The sequence below is a fragment of the Paroedura picta genome, chromosome 5 (assembly GCF_049243985.1).
Source record: "Paroedura picta isolate Pp20150507F chromosome 5, Ppicta_v3.0, whole genome shotgun sequence".
In the NCBI taxonomy this organism is placed as follows: Eukaryota; Metazoa; Chordata; class Lepidosauria; order Squamata; family Gekkonidae; genus Paroedura; species Paroedura picta.
The window spans coordinates 96,674,546-96,694,410 of NC_135373.1; the positions used below are offsets into that span (position 1 = coordinate 96,674,546).

General features: G+C 45.0%; 1 long non-coding RNA gene across 1 annotated transcript in view; it reads right to left on the reverse strand.

Annotated features, from left to right (window-relative positions):
* The window catches only part of LOC143838238 (uncharacterized), a 35,877-nt gene extending 16,247 nt beyond the window's left edge, over positions 1-19,630 (reverse strand). The window contains exon 1 of the long non-coding RNA XR_013231307.1: positions 19,508-19,630. This is a non-coding gene — a long non-coding RNA (uncharacterized LOC143838238). The remainder of the gene's footprint in view (positions 1-19,507) is intronic.
* Between the last annotated feature and the right edge of the window lie 235 nt (positions 19,631-19,865).

The window sequence follows — 19,865 nt, forward strand, 5'->3', positions numbered from 1 at the left end:
TACAACATCTCAGCAAGACAGGGGAGAGGAGCATGGCTGATGTCAAGCACAGAGAGGAACTGGAAGCCAGCACAGCAGAATCCACCTCTTGTCCCTCTTCCCTCATTTCTAACCTCAGTTGTTTGATTTCACTCCCTTGATTTCCCCCAAAGTTACTTGCAGATCAATGTACTCAGAATAACAGCCCCGGCTGCTTGCTTCTCGCTTAGTCTTCTGCATGGGCCAAAACATTGTGCAGTCGGATGTCAGGAGCAGGCACTGGCTTTTCTTTTTGAGCATCTTCACTCTGAATATGAAATTGCTGACGTCGCTTATGGCATATGGTGAAGGCGGCTGACAGGAAATGTCATTCCGTCTGAGCTCTTTTAAACAAAGTGAAGTCATCTTTTCTGCCATTATACACCCCACTGCAGGTACAGCATGTTACAATGTGAATCATGGCAGCGTTTTTCCAGTCTCAGAAAATAACAGTAACTGTCTTCTGTCTCTGTTCTCCTCCTTCAGCACCAGAAGCAGTTGCACAGACTGAAGATCCTTGGTGATTTTTCCAGCCAAAGCATAACATCGTACTTCCATAACTTTGCCAGTTACTGTTAGGGGTCCTTCATATAAAGATCAATGGTCATGTCCTTGCCATCAACATCTTCTTCCCCTAAGCATTTATTCCTTCTTGTTCTTACCTCACATCCTGTTTACATCATCCATTGTTTCTAGCAGAACCACTCTTGGATCATTTGCCTGGGTTTGGTGACCATGTAGACCAGTGGTCCCCAACCTTTTTATCACCGGGGACCACTCAACGCCTTTTACTGAGGCCCACTGGGGGGGGGGTAGTTTACTCCTCTACTCTCAACCACTGCCCTGACGCTCTCTGATTGCTATGGTAATGTTTAAACACCCCTTCAAAATAAGATGTAGACACGCCACAACAATGAACATAAGGAACATTTTATTTTCATGGAAATTTTAACTCATGACAATGACAAATCAATGAGAACCCTGAGCTTGTTTCTCTGCAACGAGATAGTCCCATCTGGGAGTGATGGGATACAATGACACCCGAAGTATGTTGTAAAGGGCTGGGAGGGGGGGGAGGCGTCCTTCGGGGCCCACCTCCAATTAGTCAAAGGACCACATGTGGTCCGAAGCCCACAGGTTGGGGATCGCTAATGTAGACAACAGGAGATGGGAGTCCAAGAGATGGGAGTCCAAGAGGATTGGGAGTTTCTTAAAAGTGAAATACTGAAGGCTCAATCACAAACAATTCCCTTGAGAAGAAAAGATGGAGGGTGGCTCCATAAGCAGTTGTCAAATGATTTGAGGAATAAAAAAAGAGTCATTTAGGAAATGGAAGGAAAGCCTTATTACCAAGGAGTATAAACAAATAACCAATGATTGTACGGAGAGTGTTAGAAAAACTAAAGCCCAATATGAGCTTAGGCTAGCAAGAAGTGCTAAACATAGCAAAAAAGGCTTCTTTAGTTATATTTCAAGTAAGAATAAGAGTAAGGACTCTGTAGGACCACTGCGAGGGGGGAAAAGAGAAATTATAACAGACTAGGGGCAAAGCCCGTTGTCTCCAAGAACACAACGGGCGCTAGAGCTTGGCAGTGGGAAGAGGAAGGGGAGGAGTTGTCCAGTCTGTAAGGGCATGGGGTTGTCATGTGTGTTGTGTGGGAGGTTGTGGTGGCATGGTGGCAAATGAGGGCATGGGTGTGGAGATATGGGTGTCAAGAACCTGTGGTGTGGAATGTTCGTTGATTGTGGGAGAGGACTGACCTTTGGGAATTGTGGCATAGTAGTTACAGATGAGCTTTCCAGAGCCATGTCCTCAGATATGTGAAGGGAAAATCAGACTGGAGACTCTACTTAGGGGAAGATTACATGGCAACCAATTCCCCCCAGTTCTGCGTCATTTCCCTTCTTGTGTGAATTAGGCCACATTCACCGAAATGCCCCTCTGCCCTAATACACATAGGGTAGTCACAGTACACAGGTGTCCACCCTGTTCCTTCTGTCTCCCATATTTTCACTGTTGGTAAAATGTTATGTGCCCACATGCTTCTTTCATGGTTTCTCCTTAGAAGAACGGATTTTTGTACCCTATTGCTTACTACCCAAAGGAGTCTCAAAGCGGTTTACAAACACCTTTTCCATTTGTCTCTCCACAATAGTCAACCTGTGAGGTATGTAGGGTTGTGAGAGATCTGAGAGAACTGGGAATGGGCCGCAGTGACCCAGCAGGCCTCAGGTGTCTCAAAGCATTTTCCAATCGTCTTCCCCTTCTCTCCTCATAGCAGACTCCCCATGAGGGAGGTGGGGTAGCGAGCCTCACAGGGAAGCTGGCAACCCTAAGAGGAAGACTGTCTGTGCACAGCAGTCTTGACCTTAGTAAGGTTTTTAATACCATTTTTTTTTATTTGCCAGGCCAAGGTTATTTGCCAGTTACTATTTCAGTTACAATGTGTCTCCAGACATTTACTTGTTCTCTATTTAGTTTCAGGCTGTAAATATTTATTTAGATCTTCCTGCACTTTCCAGACTCACAGGACTGATGCTGGTCTGCCTGAATACAAACAGTTGCTGATAAGGGCTGGCCATAACCCATAGGCCAGGAGGGACACTCCTGCACCACTCCCTACCAACTGCAGGCAAAAATGGCTCATTTGAAGGCTGGACTCTGAGGCATTGTACGATTTTGAAAGTCCCACCTCCAAACCTCCAGGAATATTTCCAACCCAGGGGTAGCCAACCTACAGGTGTGGCCTGGAGAGCTCCTGGAATTACAGCTCACCTGCAGAGTATAAAGATCAGCTCCCCAGGCAGAAAGGGCTACTTTGGACAGGGTTGTGGTAGAGAAGAAACATTTAAGGCTTCCCACACAGGTTGTTGTTGAATTGAAAGACTTGAGGCCTACTGCACAGGGTTGTTGTGCAGATGAAACAGGAGACAAAAGAGCCAGTGTCCTCTGCAGAATAACGCTGTGCAGTGGCCTCAAATCTGCAGAGAGTTGCAAAGAAGAAAGACACATGGCTTGGCTGTGTCTAACCCCCGGCCAGAGCAGTATTTTAAGTGAGAAGGGGTTTTCTGTGGCTTCCCTGTCAGGCAACTGTTTGGCAGAAGGGGAACGTCCCCCCCCCCTCAAAAGGAAGGCCCTCAGTCTCCCCAGCGTTGCTCTTGGAAAGGCCTCCTTCCCTCAGTCAGGGCCTGTCAGAGGCTCCTTTGCAGCAGGCCTGAAGGGGGGAGGGGGAGAGGGAGCACTCTGCAGCCTCCTGCCAGCTCTGTCAGGGTTCTGAGGCAATTTACAGTTGGACATGGCAGTTAGGACAGCCTTGGGGCAAAAAGAGCTGGCACAGCCTGTGTTCTCATCCCCCTTGGCAGCCCTGCTGACCTCCTCTCCCTGCGGTGGTCAGGAGCAGACTGGCAGCCAGACTGGGCTGGGTGAATGGAATTTTGGTCTGTCCTGGTGAGGGGCCAATAGGAAGGCACTCCCCATTGGCTGCTTGGCCCTGGATGGACACTCGCTTCGCGGCTCCTGATTGGGCCCTCTGAGTTTTTATCCTGGACAGGGCCCGCCCTAACTCCTCCCCAGGTGGCCTTACTCTTTTATTTAATAGGACCCTGTCCTATTTAAAGTTGATGAATAGAGGGCTGAACTGCTTAACTGCTATTTCTCCTCAATCTTCTCTTGTAAGGGAAATAGTGCTTAATGTGGCAAAAACGTATCATAACACGGGGGATGGGAATGGTGGCCTAGGATCACTGTGGGGGCAGTCCATAAACAGCTAGTTTCTTTAAATGAAACAGTCTTCTGGGCCAGAAGAAGTGCATCCTGGAAAGGAGACGACTAAGAGGGGATCTGATAACTATCTTCAAGTATTTAAAAGGCTGCCATGTAGAGGATGAAGCAGAATTATTCTCTCTTGCCCTGGAGGGATGGACCAGATGAAATTAATTCAAAAGAAATTCTGTCTAAACACCAGGAAGAAGTTCCTGACAGTTAGAGCGGTTTCTCAGTGGAACAGGCTTCCTTAGGAGGTGGTGGGTTCTCTGTCTTTGGACATTTTTAAACAGAGGCTAGATAGCCATCTGACGGAGAGGTTGATTCTGTGAAGGCTTAAGGGGGTGGCAGGTTGCTGTGAATGAGCGATAGGGTTGTGAGTGTCCTGCATAATGCAGGGGGTTGGACTAGATGACCCATAAGGTCCTTTCCAACTCTATTATTCTATGATTCTATTATTCTAGGAGAAGCTTTGCTCCTGATGAAACAGTTCCACAGCAAAATACAAGGCCAAATTGAACATAGACCTAGCATGTATGCCCTGCATGTGAAAATAGCAAATATCCCTTGAAAAATTGTTTTGAAGTGGAGAGTCTCCTAAGACAAGACTTTGTCTCCCAGGGATATTTCCTCCACCATGGCTAGTCTCCTCCTTGGGGGCTAATGAAGTTTAATCTTCACTCAGCTCACAGCATTCTCATATAAGGTCATTTCTGTCTAATTCTTCTCGCTCTCCTGCCTGCTCAGAAACACACACACCAACACAGCGAAAGGCTTCCTATCTAATGTCTTGTTAACAAGGAGAGAGGATGCTGTGAAAATGTCAGGACCGAAGGGCTGCAAGGAAGATGGCTTTGTCAAACGCCACGCACGAGAGGGCTGAGAGAGGAAAAAACATTTGCCTGCGTAGAAGCCACCTGCTTGCATCCCACTTGCAACCAATTTGCTCAAGAGCGAGTAGCTGAGCTTCATTTGGGGTGGCGGGGGGGGGGGTTGTTTCCAAACCCATCGTCCCTCCCTTCCTGTGCTCTTTTCTCGTTCGGCATTAGCAGCAGAGATCCATAGGAGGGAGCGGTTATGGCAGCGGAGACTGGAGTGCAGGTACACTCAGAAGCACATTCAGAGCGGCTTTGATCAAGCATCGCACAGTGTGCTTCAATTGCTTTTGAATCTGTGGCAGACAAGCACAGCAAGCTCCTCACCTGGGCATCAAGGGAAAGAGGCAGATGCTGATGAGCCATCCCCCTACGGCTGCCTCCATATCCCACCTGCTCTGGCCCACACCGGCTGCTTGGTACGGATGTGCTTGACAGGTCGCATGTTTAGCAAAAATTCTGTGGACAAACATTAAAAAGCCCACTGCTCCGTTTAAAACATGAGAGATGCCAAGCCTTCCTGGAAACCACATTCTCTGCTTTGAAAGACCCTGAGCCCAAGACAAAGAATGCAAGGGCTGGATATGCTACCAAAGGGAAGGTCACTTTGCACATGCTTCAAGGCACCATTTCATACAGTATTACTTTGTATGTTCCATGTCTGAGCTGAAGCATTGAAAAGAAATGCTGGAGCTCTGCCCCGGTGGTAAGGTCGCCAACTGGCTGAGAAAAAGAAAGAATTCTGTCCCTTTAATAGAAGTTTAATGAGGGGAAATGGCAACAGAACCTTTTCATGGCATGAGGTTAAATAATATCATTTGATAATTGCTGTAGATCAAAAGGATGTTAAAGGGACAGCAGGAGCGATCAGTTCAAAAGTTGGCAGCCCTGCTTGGTCAGCTGCTTCTTAAGTTAGGCCCAGATAAATCTAAGGCTTTAAATCGTGCTTTCCAGTTTTACTATTGTGTTATTAGCTGAATGTTCCATTTAACACGTGACTCTCGCCATTTGAGATGCACCTTTCTATTGTGCTATTGACTGAAGACATGCCACATTTTCACACATTGTCTTTTGTCCCTTTCCACTCTTATAGCAACTGATATCCTTCAGCCATTGAATTCTAACTCATTGGTAGTTTGTTTGTATTATTCCTCTAGTATGTGTATACTTTCTGGAGGGGGGGGGGGATGGAACAAAACAGAACCTTTATACATCTTTCAAACATGACCCCAAAACTTCTGCCATGTGTGGCCATTTTTCACAGCTTGGATAATGCACTTTCAATACACTTTTGAAGTAGATTTTTCTGTTTTCCACAGGAAAATCCAGCTGCAGAAGCACATTGAAAGTGCATTATCTAAGTTGTGCAGAATGGGACGTGGTCTGCATGCATTGGTGAATCACTGCATATGGGCTATGCTCTCCAATCAACCTCTTGGCCACAGCATTTTGTAGCAATTGACACTTCTGAATGCAATTGAAACTTCAGAAAACACACTGCAGTAAAGTAGCCTATATGCTGGTAGGACTTGTATCATAGTGGCCAGGTATTTTCTGCCCAGAAAAGGGCTGCAGCTGACTAACCAGTCAAAGCTGGTATAGGGCACTCCTGGTGCCCCCCTCCCCCACTGGCTTATCCAGCAAAAGACTCTAGTCCAGCAGTATACTCCAAACCTGCTCCTTCATGGGGCATGCAGCCCCATCTAAAACAGGAGACACCTTAAACCCCATGTCAGCCTTGCTGATCCCCAGGAGCACTTCCATCCTGTCAGGATTATGCTTTGGTTACTGAGCATAACCCTGGTTGCCCATGAGAGAAGTAAACACATATATTGTTTGGTTAACGGAATCATCATAAATGTTCATAATATGAGAACTGAATGTCTTGTTCAGAGGGGAAATAGGGTATATGATTTAGTGCTCCATCTCCCTCCTCCACAATTTCCCTCTCCTGGAGTGATTTTCAGTCCCCTCCCTCCCCCCCCCCCCCCACACACACACTGTTTAAAAAAAAAGGAAGGAAGGAAATCTGCCACGTTTGGAAAATATACATCTGTTGGCAGCAGAATTTGTAATGCCACAAGAAAACTGAAAAATAAAACAAGGTTGTGAGACATTTTCTAAATTAAGTTAGGCAAAATATGTGACAAGGTATTATGCAAAAACAACTTAGCATAGGGGAAAATATTTCAGGTTTGATATCCCCATGACTTTTTAAAAATACAGTTGGTTCTATAATATAAAACCTTTTTTTAAAAAAAACAAGATTTACACATGTCAAAAGACTGGGAATGACATGTATAACTGACAAGTGAAATTGCTGAAGCAATGTTTCTTTCTCAAGAGAAACAGCAGTCTTTATACTCTTTCGAGTGATACATGTTTGACTCACCAATTTTGACTTATATTCAAAATGAGAAAAACAACAGGAAGATTAGAACTGTAAATAAAGCCACACATCATTACACTAAGGGGCTACAATTTTAATACCTCAACTCAACCTTATGTTTACATTTTAAAGGTTATGGTTCCATTTTCTGGGAAATATATGGACATCCAGAACTAATATTCTTGAAACAGCCTTTCATTTGGCACTTCACGTATCCATAAGAGGCATGGATATGTCCGTGTTACAAGTATTCAGGCTTCTGAAATGTTAAACTGTAGATATCTTTGCCAAGGGACCAGCAGCAGGAGACATTTTAAACACTTTATACTTTGGCGTCTTGCCTGCAGTTGCAGGCATCTTAAATCATATCGACTAAGTTTTACAAAGCAAAGAATATGCAGCCATACCCTCAAAGATATACCGCCTTGAAGATATTAGCTGTTGCCAGGAGCAGAGCCAGATTTATCCTAAAGTGCATTGCAAATTATACACATGGCATCAGGAAACTGCAGCAGCTTTTAGGGAAAGATTGAAAGACCACAGGCTTACTAGACACAGGAGGGGAAGGCGATACCAGGTCCAGTGAAAGCAAAATGGTTTCTTCTCCCAATTCTGTCTGAAAGGAGTCTCTCAAGAAATTCACAAGAATTCCTGATAGCCTCATCTAGGGTTTATGCTATCAGGTTATAAGGCTGCCAGGTCCCTGCTGGCAACTGGGGGGGGGGGGTGTACTTTCCACCCTTCTCCTTCTCCACTGGCCTGTGTGATCATTCTCCTCCCACAGCTGCCATGTGCCAAAATTAGAGTAGCGTAAGAACATGGGGGGGGGGGGGGGGACAAGGCTGAGAAGGGAACTGATGGGGGGGGGGAGGGGAAGCCAGATGTGTAATATCTGCAGCACATCTCGTTTGGTGCATTAAAAGTATATGCACCCCCTGTGGGTAAAAATTACAGTCCCCAATGGGTCCCACACGGGGAGAAATGCTCTCCCCCCTGCCATTTGTCCCAGGCCCAGGCTGCCCTAGTATTTGGTCACAGGGCAAGTGCAAACCTTAACATTCTCCAAAGAGGGACAGAGGAAAGTGATAGGTCTTTAATCCAAACTGCTGGTGGAGCAAAATGCTGTTTTGCCAAGTGCAGCAACTTAGCCTTTAATGTTGCCAAGCCATTCTTACAAGGAGAAAAAAAGGGAGCAGGAGAATGAGCCAAACCTCTGAGCAGAAAGCAGATGGGAATGCAAGAGTGACTGGCTCTGATGGCATTTTATTGCAATGCCTGCAATAAAATGGCAGCACAGCTATTTAGAGGGGCAACTGAAAACTGGGAAACCAACACCTTGCTTTTGATGGAAAATCTGCTTGCAGCAAAAGGCAACATTTGGAACGGAGCCTTGGGAGTTACAAAAGGAAGAGGAAATGTGTGTACAGGCAGCAAATTCTTTTAGCAGTTATTTATTAGTATTTATTAATATACATATAGCCCACCTTCCCATCCTGAGCAGGCTGCCTCTACCCAGCTGGCATGGTATAAAAAAATTATCACCAACACCTTGCCTGTAGATGCCACATTCAAGTTCTTTTATGGCAGTCAGCCCACTTAGATCCAGTTCTGACAAACAAACAGGGATGCGATCATACATGTTGGCAGAGTAATTAGCACAGTAACAGTGCACAACCTGATTAAAGAGCAGATAAAGGATAGGTTCCTAACTACGTCTCTGAGGGAGAGAGGAGAGTGAGTATACAACTTCCAAGAAGAAGGAGGACATTGCCCTAAGAGTAGCAACCTGGTGACAGACAAGGAATGACACTTAACAGGAGAGAGAACATACTATCCTATCTCATTGCTTTCTTGATGTCCTCATCAGGGTTGTCTTCTCCCTTGCACATCAAACATTGACTTTTCCCACTGTGCACAGGAGTATGTCCCATAAGTTGTTGGGGTGCTTCACCTTCTTGTTGAAGAAACTGGTAGTCCTTCAGAACCTGAGAAACTCTATTCTTCAGTGACAAGGAGGGAGGCAGGCTTGAGGGGGCCACCACTGAATGCGAATAGGTGTAAATAATACACATTGGGTCAAAGAATCCTAACTATATATACAGGTGGGTGGGCCCTCAACTGGTGGTGACTGATCAAGAAAAACGTCTTGGGGTCTTGGGCAGCCTGATGAAAATGTCAGCTCAGAATGCAGGAGTGGCAGGAAAGGCACTCCTAGGAATTATTAGGAAGTTTCCTAATGTTCTCGTCTAGATCTGTAGTGTCACTGAATTTGAAATACTGTCTACAGTTCTGGTTACCATATCTCAGAAAGGACATTTTAGTGCTGGAAAAGGTGCAGAAAGGGGCAGCCAGTGTGGGGAAAGGCCAAGGAAGCTGGTGCTATACATTTAGAGAAAAGACAGCCAAGGGAGACAAATAGAGATTTATAAAATCATGCAGGGGGTGGAGAAAAGAAATGGAGAGCACCCCCCTTCCCCCTAGTTGTGGAGTTCATGGGCAGTATATTCAGGACAGACAGAAGGATGTTCTTTGTGGAATTAATTGCCACAGGATGTAGGGAAGGCCACTAGTTTCGTTGGCTTTAAAAGTGGATTAGACAAATTCAGTCACAATAAGTCCATCAGTAGCTCTTACTGTTCTCTGAGTCTTACTGGCCTTCCCCATTGGTTTCCATCACCGACACTGCAAAAGTAGGGGTGCCAGCCTCCAGGTAGAGAACTGGGGTTCCCCTGGCATTATAGCTCATCTCCAAACTAAAGAGATCAGTTCCCCTGGAGAAAATGGCTGCTCTGGAGGGTGGACTCCATAGCATTATACTCCACTGAAGTCCTCCTTGCCAAATCCCACCCACCCCTGAGCCCACCCCCAAACTCTCCAGGTATTTCCCAACCCAGAGCTGGCAACCCTAGTTCTATGTATTCCCCCTATCAGAGCAAATGAACCTTTGCCTCAGAGGGGATGACTTTTCACACTAAAAGATAAAGGAATAATAAGAAAGTTTGCTGTTCGGACACCAGGTGCTGTATAACGGTTATCTTAAACAGAAAACAAATCCAGCCTGTGTAGACGTACAGTCTGGTGGAGACACAGCCAATGTTTTGTCCACATAAAGGCTTTGAGAGGTGTGACTGCAACCCCCCCCCCCCCCGTTGTTGTGTGATCAGACAAGCCTCCATCAAGGTGCACTCATCGTTGCTTAATTAATTAGTACTCGAGGCAGAGCTTTATGTAAATGTTATTTAAATCCCAATCAGTACATTCATTTCCGTGCAGAGTTATTTATATCCCAGCTCTCAGGTGAACAAGGGTCAGAGCCACCGAGGGAGTGGCACACGGATGTGTGCAGCTGGAGAAGACAGACAAGTGGCACCAGGCATGTCAACAACAATCCCTCCAGAATGAATAGCGGTATGAGCAATGTCAGTCAGAGAAACAAGGAGAGGAGGGACTTAGGGAGGCTGAGTGGATGGGATCAGTGGTTGTTGATAGGCCTCAGTTGAACAGGGGAGTATTAACTGAGTCTGCCTTGATTCTGGGATAGCAAGAAGATTATTTTCTCACTGATTCATGTGGGAGATGGGATTTTAATAATGTGGACATGTCAGAGTTGCCCCTACCAGGAACCCAGGTGAGGTAGTCACATTCAGGTGACAAACCGTAGTCACCGTTAAGGGCGATAGGGTAGGAGTCAATTTGATCCGGGGCTGCCAACCCTCCCACTGCAGCAGGAGTCTTCCCACTGGCAGCCTCTGTGCCTCACTGCTGCTTGGTGGGGTGATGGTGGCTTCGACAAGCAATGTTAATACTGGAGCAAAACTGGAAGTGATGTCATCACCCTGGGGCAACTCTCTAAGCCTACCCAGAAACTCCTTGGTTGGATCCTAGACTGTAACTCAACATCATGGCATCACTGCCATTGTCACACCTGAAGTGATGTTTTCTGTCAAAGCAGCATCCATTTAAATGTTCCCATACCCTAGAACAGGGGTAGTCAACCTGTGGTCTTCCAGATGCTCATGGACCACAATCGCTGGCAGGGGTTCATGGGAATTATAGTCCATGAACATCTGCAGGACCACAGGTTGACTATCCCTGCCCTAGAAACCTCCTACAAGTTGCCAGCACTGATCCTTGGTGACAAAGTTATTTGGTTTTCCTGTGCAAGACCCAGCACAATGAACAGTTGCCTTGCATAGTTCCTATTATTGTGGTTGTGTTGTCCTGAGGAATCCTACTACAAGAACTGTTAACAGGCACTGAGCAGCAATTCATTTATTCCCTGTCACTATCCATTCATCCATTACTCTTCTCTGTAATCACGTATCTTTTTATTTTTCTGATTTCCTTGACTTTCCTTCTTTATTTCATTGCTTTGACTTATGTGGTTGCTTTTGTAGCATGTTGTTCACAGTGCCTTAATAAATAGTTTAATGCATATTGGTTAAATCCTTGAGTCTGCTGGGTCTTTCTGCTGGCAGTCATCCTTCCTTCCCAGGGTGATAAAAGACCCCGGATTAACGCCAGCATTTCACTGATGCATATGCAAGAGAATGTCCCAGTAGACAGGGCCTCCCTTAACTAGTAGAGGGGAGAGGATTCCACTGTTTTCCACCTTAGGCATCAAAACCTTTTTGTTTTTGTTTTTTTTTGTTTTTTTTTTAAATGCCCCATGTCTTCTGAGGCTGTGTCCTGCAATAATTAGTAGGGGGCTATTTGATCACAGCATACAAATACCTTAGCAGTACCATCCTAAGCAGACTTACACCTGTCTGTCTCTTGAAGTCAGTGGGCTCAGAAATGTGCAACTCTGTATAGGATGGTACTAAACCTCCATTTCATGAGCAGTCCTGAGCTGCTGCTGTCATTGAATCACCAGAAGAAGAATGAGGAGCTGTGGAACTGGGCCAGTGGTTGGCAGAGTAGAGGATAACTTTAGTTAATAATTCCTTATGCAAGAAATGGTGAAAAAGAACACTGTTGGCCAAGAAAAAATGACAAGCCGATGGGTGGCACAAAGACCAGAGCCAACACAAAAACAAAGACCGATTCTGCATTGGATTCTAAATGCAGACTCCGAATTTGCACCTGGCATTCTGCATCTATAGTTCTCTCCCATCCCTTGTCAGGAGTCCAATCACATCTTGTCTTTTGCATTTATGGTGGGAGAGTGTTCAGTCCTACCTCCTTTCATGCATCCCCCCCCCCCTCTTTTTTTCCCTTTGGTCTCAGTATGAGCAATAATGCACTTGCACCATAACGCAATCAAAATTTTAAAAACATCAAAATAACACCCCATCCTTCGATTCCCATGACACTAGAACTGCCTAAGCAAGGGGTTCTTGTGTTGATGCACTCAATCACCACGCATGCATGAAGACAAAGCATGTCAGTTGCCATTACACAACTGTTTTCCTGCACAAAAGTTATGAAGTTCCTGAAGGGGGAGATGGAGGAGGTGGGGATGGGGATGATGAACTCATTTTTGACTTTTACCTTTCTGGACCATCCCCAGAAAATGAGTACTATTGTTACTACAAATTCACACTGTAATGTGATCATGTTTAAAAATGTTTAAAAAAATGGAGGGGAGTGTGGGAGGGCAGGAGGAGAGGCAGATAGTAAGAGGAGCTGATGCATGCTCACTTGAGGTGGGAATGGAGGAGGGAGTAGAATCCCACGCTTCTCACTGGATAAACAGGAGAGAGGGAGAAATTCTGAGGATTTTCAAACTGCACAACAAACAAGGAAAACATTTAGATCTGTTTCTTAAGAGCACAATTTCTGTGTGAAAGGCTTATTATTCCATAGAACTTTAGGGAGGTCATTGCAACAATTTTCGCAGAAACAGTCAACATCTAAGCTGAGCATCCACAAGGAATCATCAGGAGGGATACATAATAAGGCAATCCACCCCCCCCCTCCCAGTACAATCGCATGAGACTGGTGAGCCCTGGGGCTAGGTGAGAGAATTCTTGCTCACTGCCTCCAAACCTCACCTCCACTGTCCAGTGTGATAATGCAATCCTTCTAAATTGTTTAGAGGTTCAGGGCTCAGTAAGCAGAATCTGGTCATCTAACCCAAACCTGAATGGCATAAAGAGGAGGGGCTTTTTACCCCTAGTATATGCTGTATGGGAGCGGGGTATGGAGTTCAGAGATGCAAGGTACATATCTCCTATGTGTATTTTCCTCCTGCAGTTTTCAAGCAGCTTTTAGACTGACTTCTTGGGGAAAGTTAACAGGATTGGAGGCCCTCTCCTTCATAAGAATTTATCTCAAAAAGGCGGCATAGTGAATTCTTGGGAAAATAAGGGTGGACATTTCAGACATATAGTGGACATTTCAGGAATCAGATAGAATGGGGAAAATCAATGCAACACTATTATATCTTCATATAAATACTATACACAGGACTTCAAGGGGCATGTTAGGAGTGGTGTTGTTCTGTATATCAGAGCATAGAGACAAGTGAGGCAGAAAACATTAAGGGAAAAAAACTCCGCCATGAAATCACACTGAGTGTAAATACTAGGTCCTAAGGGTTACTTAGAAATGTGGGCATACTATCCCCTTCCCATATTAAAACCAGGAGGTAGAGTTTGGTGAAGGAAATAATGTAGGCAACCAAATATTGTAATATTGGGTGACTTCAATTCCCCTCACATTGATTGGGCAAATATATGCTTGAGTCATATCTTAAAAACAAGCTTCTAGAGATCATAAATGAAGCACACTAGAATGGTTGTTTATAGAACCCACTAGAAGTGTAGCAACTCTGAACTTGTTTCAGCCAGTATTAACATAAACTCTGACCATACTGCTTTTGCTGTGTTCATTTGCATTAATCTTAATAGATATCTATCTGTCATACCTTTGATCAGGACTCCTCTTGTGTTCTTGCTATCAGAATCCCAAGTCCTCTGTCCTGCCTGCTGGTCATCTCCCAGTCATGGCTCTCTAATGGCATGCCACAATCCCACCTCTAGCAAGTGGTTTTCATTTTCACCTTTCAGATCAGGTAGTTGCCTTCTGTAAGCCTATCCAGTAGGTAGTTATGCAGAAAACATTCTGCATATTGCAGAAAACTACCGTTTTCTGTTTCTTCTCCTCTTTGCCTATGAAAAACTGTCTCTCTTATTTCAGTCTGAATGCTCATGCTGGACCCAGAACCCAGCAGTTCTGGGTTGGCAGAGTTTAAAGGTTAAAGACATTTGCAGTCTTCTCAAGTGATGTGTCCCTTTTAGAGTTTAAGGTTTAGCAATCTGCTACTGCAATAACCTTCTTTGAAATCAAGAATAAGGATAAAATCAATTAACAAAATAATAATGCAGATGAAGTTAGAATGCTAGCTATGCTACCATCAAGGTTCCCTAGCAACTGCCTCTTAGGAATTACTGCATATGGTCTTACTTCCTATTGTGAAGTTTCCGGAGACTGCAAGAAGGTTGCCTAGCTACTCTGCAAAACCATTTCTACCCAGTGTTTTCATGGCTTGTGGGCTTAGTCCACTCCCTTCAACAAAAGAACATAGTTTGAGTTCAGAGGCACCTTTAAGATCAACAAAGTTTTATTCATGGTAGAAGCTTTTGGGTGCGTGCAGATTTCTTTAGATACATTGAAAGGGAAGTTACCAACTGTATAAATCAATAGAATAGAAAGAGAGCAGCAAATTAGCATTAGCATACACCATAATAAAGGTGTTTAATAGATGCAAGGCCCAAACTGGAATAATAAACTTAGTTTATATGGTCACCATTTGTTTAGGTTTAATTCTGGAAGAAAACATAGTGAAGGAAATTAATATATCAAAATTGAAGGTTGATGGGCAAATATACCATTCTTAACTGTGGATTGCTGAGAGTAATTAACTGAGACCCAGCTGTTATGCTCCATACAACTTCTCTCAGGTGTGGAGGAAATAATAAAGTATCCTATTCTTTGAGAGGGTGCACCACTTCAAAGATGTGGCTACTATAAAGCTGCCTCCACTCTTGAGACAAGATAAATGAAGCATAATAGCAGGGTCTCAGTTAATTACTTTTGGCATTCCACAATTAAGAAGGGTACATCTGCCCATCTCCAAATCTGATATATCTACTTACTTCACAGGACTCAAACTTTGTTCTGCTGCTTCAGAGCAACATTGTATGTGAAGTATGCTAATTTTTTTAAAATAAGGAGTGTAGAGATGTTTTCTTCTCTGTGCCTGTGAATCAATGATTCTGCTTGAAGAGTCAAGGTGAACAAATCCCTCCTCTTTCCTGAAACGTTTTGCTCCTGAGTTTGCAGGGGAGGACAGCATTTCTTCAATATGGAAAAGCTAGATAAAGCATGAGGAAATCACTTCTCTAAAAGATGCTGCTATGAAAAATGGTTGCACTCTAAATAATAGTTATTACTCCATGCCACTCTTTCCCAGTCCTTTCTGAGGGAAAGTTCTTCAAGGGCACGCTTATCCCAAAATGCAGAGGTATTTCCAGAATAGTCTTCTGAGTGGCCTAATTCAGGGATAGTCAACCTGTGGCCCTCCAAATGTTCATGGACCACAATTCCCAGGAGCCCCTGCCAGCATTTGCTGGCAGGGGCTCCTGGGAATTGTAGTCCATGAACATCTGGAGGACCACTAGCTCCCTTCCAGAAGACTTCCCTGCCATCCCAGCCTCTTCCAGCCCAGAGTTTCTTAACGTGACAGACATGACTCTGCTGCTGCCTGGGCCTGCTCAGCTAATAATGGCAATCCCACACAGCAGAAGTGTTGGAAGATTCTGACACGCTGCCATTCATCCTGTAATAAACTGTATGTAAGGAGGAGGGAGAAGAGAGTGAATAAGAGGCTCTAAAAGAAAGGGCAAAAAAAAAAAACAAACCCCAGCGCCCAAAGGGAAGAAATCTGCCTTGTCTTTCCCCCCCTAGAACACGCAGTCCAGACTCTAGCAGACGCTGCTTCCCATCTGTTCTATTCTATGGACAGGAGGGCGGTTCCTGTTCCTGTAACCAGACTAGTCATGCCAACAAAGTTTCCCTCCCACAGAATCCTTGCATACGTCCCATCTGGCAAGGAAGTGCATGAGGGCTTTCATACCCACAGGAGCTCATGTGCCACAAGGCTCAGAGGCAATGTGGGAAAGAAGCGAGTCTCCGTCAGTATTCTCTGAGATAATGCAGGCAATTACTGCTTAGGAATGTCACGCTGCACAAGTGATGCATGGGTAATTCAGGGCTTGCTTGTGATGAAGAGCCTAACAGAAGGGGCCTATCCTGGAACAACTCTTGTTCAGTGGAGATGAAACATTACCAAATTCTGACTATAGGAGAAGCTTCTGCTGGCTTTGCCGCACCGAAATACAGCCCCACCCCACACAGTGCAAACCCTAAGCTACATTAGTCTAGCAGGGCAAAAAGGAAATGTGAGAGGAGATGCCGAAGGATCTGGGTTTGGTTCCCAAGGATTTGTACCACCTCCACACCCTCAGCATAACATTATTCTGGTAAAAGGGAAACACCCCCACTGGAGCCCATGGTGGTCCCTAGAAAAAATTCCCCACACCCTTCCTCTCTGCCAAGCAGTGCCAGAGGACACGCTGCAGGCTTATTCAGCATCCAGACACAGCACAGCACCACGAGTCTACATGTTCTTAAACCGAAGAAACACTGGTCACATTACAGCACATGACATAGGCCTCCATAGTCCGCATCCATATCTGCAGAGGCTTAAACACCCAGGTCCACCAGTGGGAAGAACTCTGGCCATGAGGGATTTTGTACAGAAAGGTCCCTCTGTACAAAGGGAGCACTTTGCACACCACAGATCATCAAGGCCAACAGTCAGGTTTCTGCAATTACATTTGCCATCTTGTCTGTCAATTCCCCCTCTAAGCCCCACTTTCCTTGCCACTCATTCCACACAGCTCATGAAGCTCATGGCTGAGATTTCTTTTCAATCAAAATAACCTAACTGAAAGGCAGTTAGGAACCAAAAGGTGGGACGTCTGTGCAATGTAAATCATAAAATTACAGACACATTTATTGTGTGCAACTTGGAACATTAAGAAATAAAAGACATACACTAAGCCCAGAGGTTATTCACAGAAAAACATAACATGCACCATACAACTTGGAACCTTAGACCTAACATGTTTTGACTCAGAATGGGTCTTTCTTCTTCAGAAATCTAATTATGGACACCCAGAATGATAAAGTAAAAAGTACATAAAGCAACCAATAAGACAAAAGTATGGAACTTATTTTTAGGATGGCCAAATCAATTAAGATGGAACCATTAGAAAAAGTCCATTGATCCAATAATGGTCCTCATCTCTCAAGCTGTTTGAAAGTTCCAGCGGGTGCCCATGAAGCCACTGCACATGTGAAAGGTTTGTGGGAAGTTATGGCTATTCTGTGAGTAGGATGGGCACTTTGGCCATGCCCAGATAGCATTCATTACTTCATGGTCTTGGGGTGAGACTGGTTCCATGAAAACCAATGAAAACCAGGTCTGATGCTTGGTGCTGTGGTTGAGAGTGGAGTCTTCTAACCAGGTTTGCAGCTCATCTGGCCTGGTAGAGCTTCAGTTGAAGCTCATTTGGCCTGGTAGAGCTGTACTCACCAAGCAGCCCTCTCAGAACCTCACCTACTTCACAGGGTGTCTGTTGTGGGGAGAGGAAGGGAAGGGGTTTTGAGACTCCTCTGGATAGTGAAATGTGGGGTATCTACTTAACAGGAAAGTAATACGCACGATTTTCCTAAAAGTCCTTTTCTTTTTCAAGAATATTCTTTTTAAATTATATCAAAGATGAAACTAAAATAACAGATATAGCTTCTTTTCTTTTAAAATCCTGCAACCCCTGAATGTTTCTTTTTCTACCTATGTAGAAAAGGTCTGAACCCTGTCATTTCTGCCAAAGACAGCACAAAGGCAGAAAGAGCCACCACTGGCTTCCTCTAAGTTCGCTGCACTTCATGGTGAATTCGGGGGAGGAAAGGGGTGGTTTTTTCCCTTCCTGCTGAGCTTTTCTTCTCAGAAAGCAAAAGTGGCTGCTTAAGAAAAAAGAGAGGGAAACCCTCTCTCTTCCCCAGAGTTCTCTACCACAGGAGATTGAGAGGGGTCAGTGAGAACTACAAATAAGAGTTGGTGAATAAACCAACCCATAATTTGTGGACATCTGCCCTCTACACACAAAGGGCCTAAGAACAACAATTGTCTTCTCTCAGAACCCTTCTAGTAGACTCTGACAGGAGCCTTTAGTGCCCATTTATCTCTCCCTCCTTACCACAACATGGGGAAGTTGTGTACTTGCTTCAGAACAATCCCATCTGCCACACAAAAGAAACCAGACAAGTACACAGCTTGCAGAAAAGGAGGTTCTGTTGGCTACAAACTCTCCAACCCAGGTAAGGTCCTACTATGCATTGTGAAGGATTATGAAGAGCAGAAATCATCATTTTTGGTGAACACCAAAGGTCTTCAGTCCACTTGTTGGTATTACTGGACAAATACTCATGACTCATCCTTAGAGTCAAATCAATAGCAGCTGTAGGCAGAGTTTCGAGGCTGTATCAGTGAGGGGATATTATCCCATTTCCCCCTCCAAAAACAGGTAAATCTTCAAATACTGGGAGCACTGGGAGCATGATCAATGAAGCTCAGACATGCAGAACAGAGAAGCACATTGTGACACCCTGAATCAAGTCAAATGATCTGTAATTTTAGATGCTGATCATGACAATCCTAACAGCCTGTCTTGTCTCTCTACAGGCAACAAAGCAGCCATTCAAGGATCCTAGACATAGGGATTCACCGCATTCCCTGATGCCCTGCAGATCTTAAGTAAGGCTGCAGCAGTAGTCCCATTCATGGCTGGTAGAAAACCATCAATTCGTAATCGAAGATTGCTACCTTTTCCCTCACTGAGCTTCTGAGGATCTCAGAAATTTAACAAGTGTAGCAGCATAATGAGGAAGAAAGCTTCATTTGTTCTATTGTCTCCTATGCAGCTTTTCAAAATGCCATGTTTTTGAAATGCTATCACAATTCACCTGACCATTGTTATATACAGAGGCAAAGTCCATTGCACCCAGGAATACAACAGGCACTAGCACATACACCAGCACTATGACCTTCCAAGGCTCTGGCCCTTCCCCCCACTTTCTACTCAATCCTGAGAACCAGTGTGGGGAAGTGGTTAAAGAGTAGCAGACTCTAATCTCAAGAGCTGGGTTGGATTCCTGACTCCATATCCAACTAGCTGGGTTGCCAACTTCCAGATGTAGGCCTGGAAACCTCCAGGAAAAGGAAAGAGAGAAAGACAGGATGAAACGGAAAGAGACAGAGAAATAAAGAGGGGGAGGGAAGGAAGGCATCAGTTCTCTTGGAGAAAACAGCTGCTTTAGAGGGACACTGGCCTTCCTACCCCCACCCCCATAAAACAGTGTCTACACAGGTCACCACAGTCTTTATCTTACCATCAAACCCCACATCTTCCAAAGGCCAGGCTGCTCGTGGAAGACAATAAGGCATGGGCTGCCTCCTTCTCACCCATCTTCATCTCCCAAAGGGCAGGTCAGGAAGGGAAGGCTGTATGTGGGGGGCTGCCTCCTTCCCACCCCCCCATCCTTAAAGGCTGGGCCAGGCAAGGAGGGCCATGGATGAACTGCCTCCTTCCCACACCCTCCCCAACATCTCCCTAAGGTCAAGCTTGGTGGGGAGGGTCATGAAGTGCTGCCTCTTTCCCACCCCACTCCCACATCAACAAAAGGCCAGGCTGCTTTGGGAAGGCCATGAGGAATGGGCTGCCTACTTCCCACCCTCCATATCTCCCAA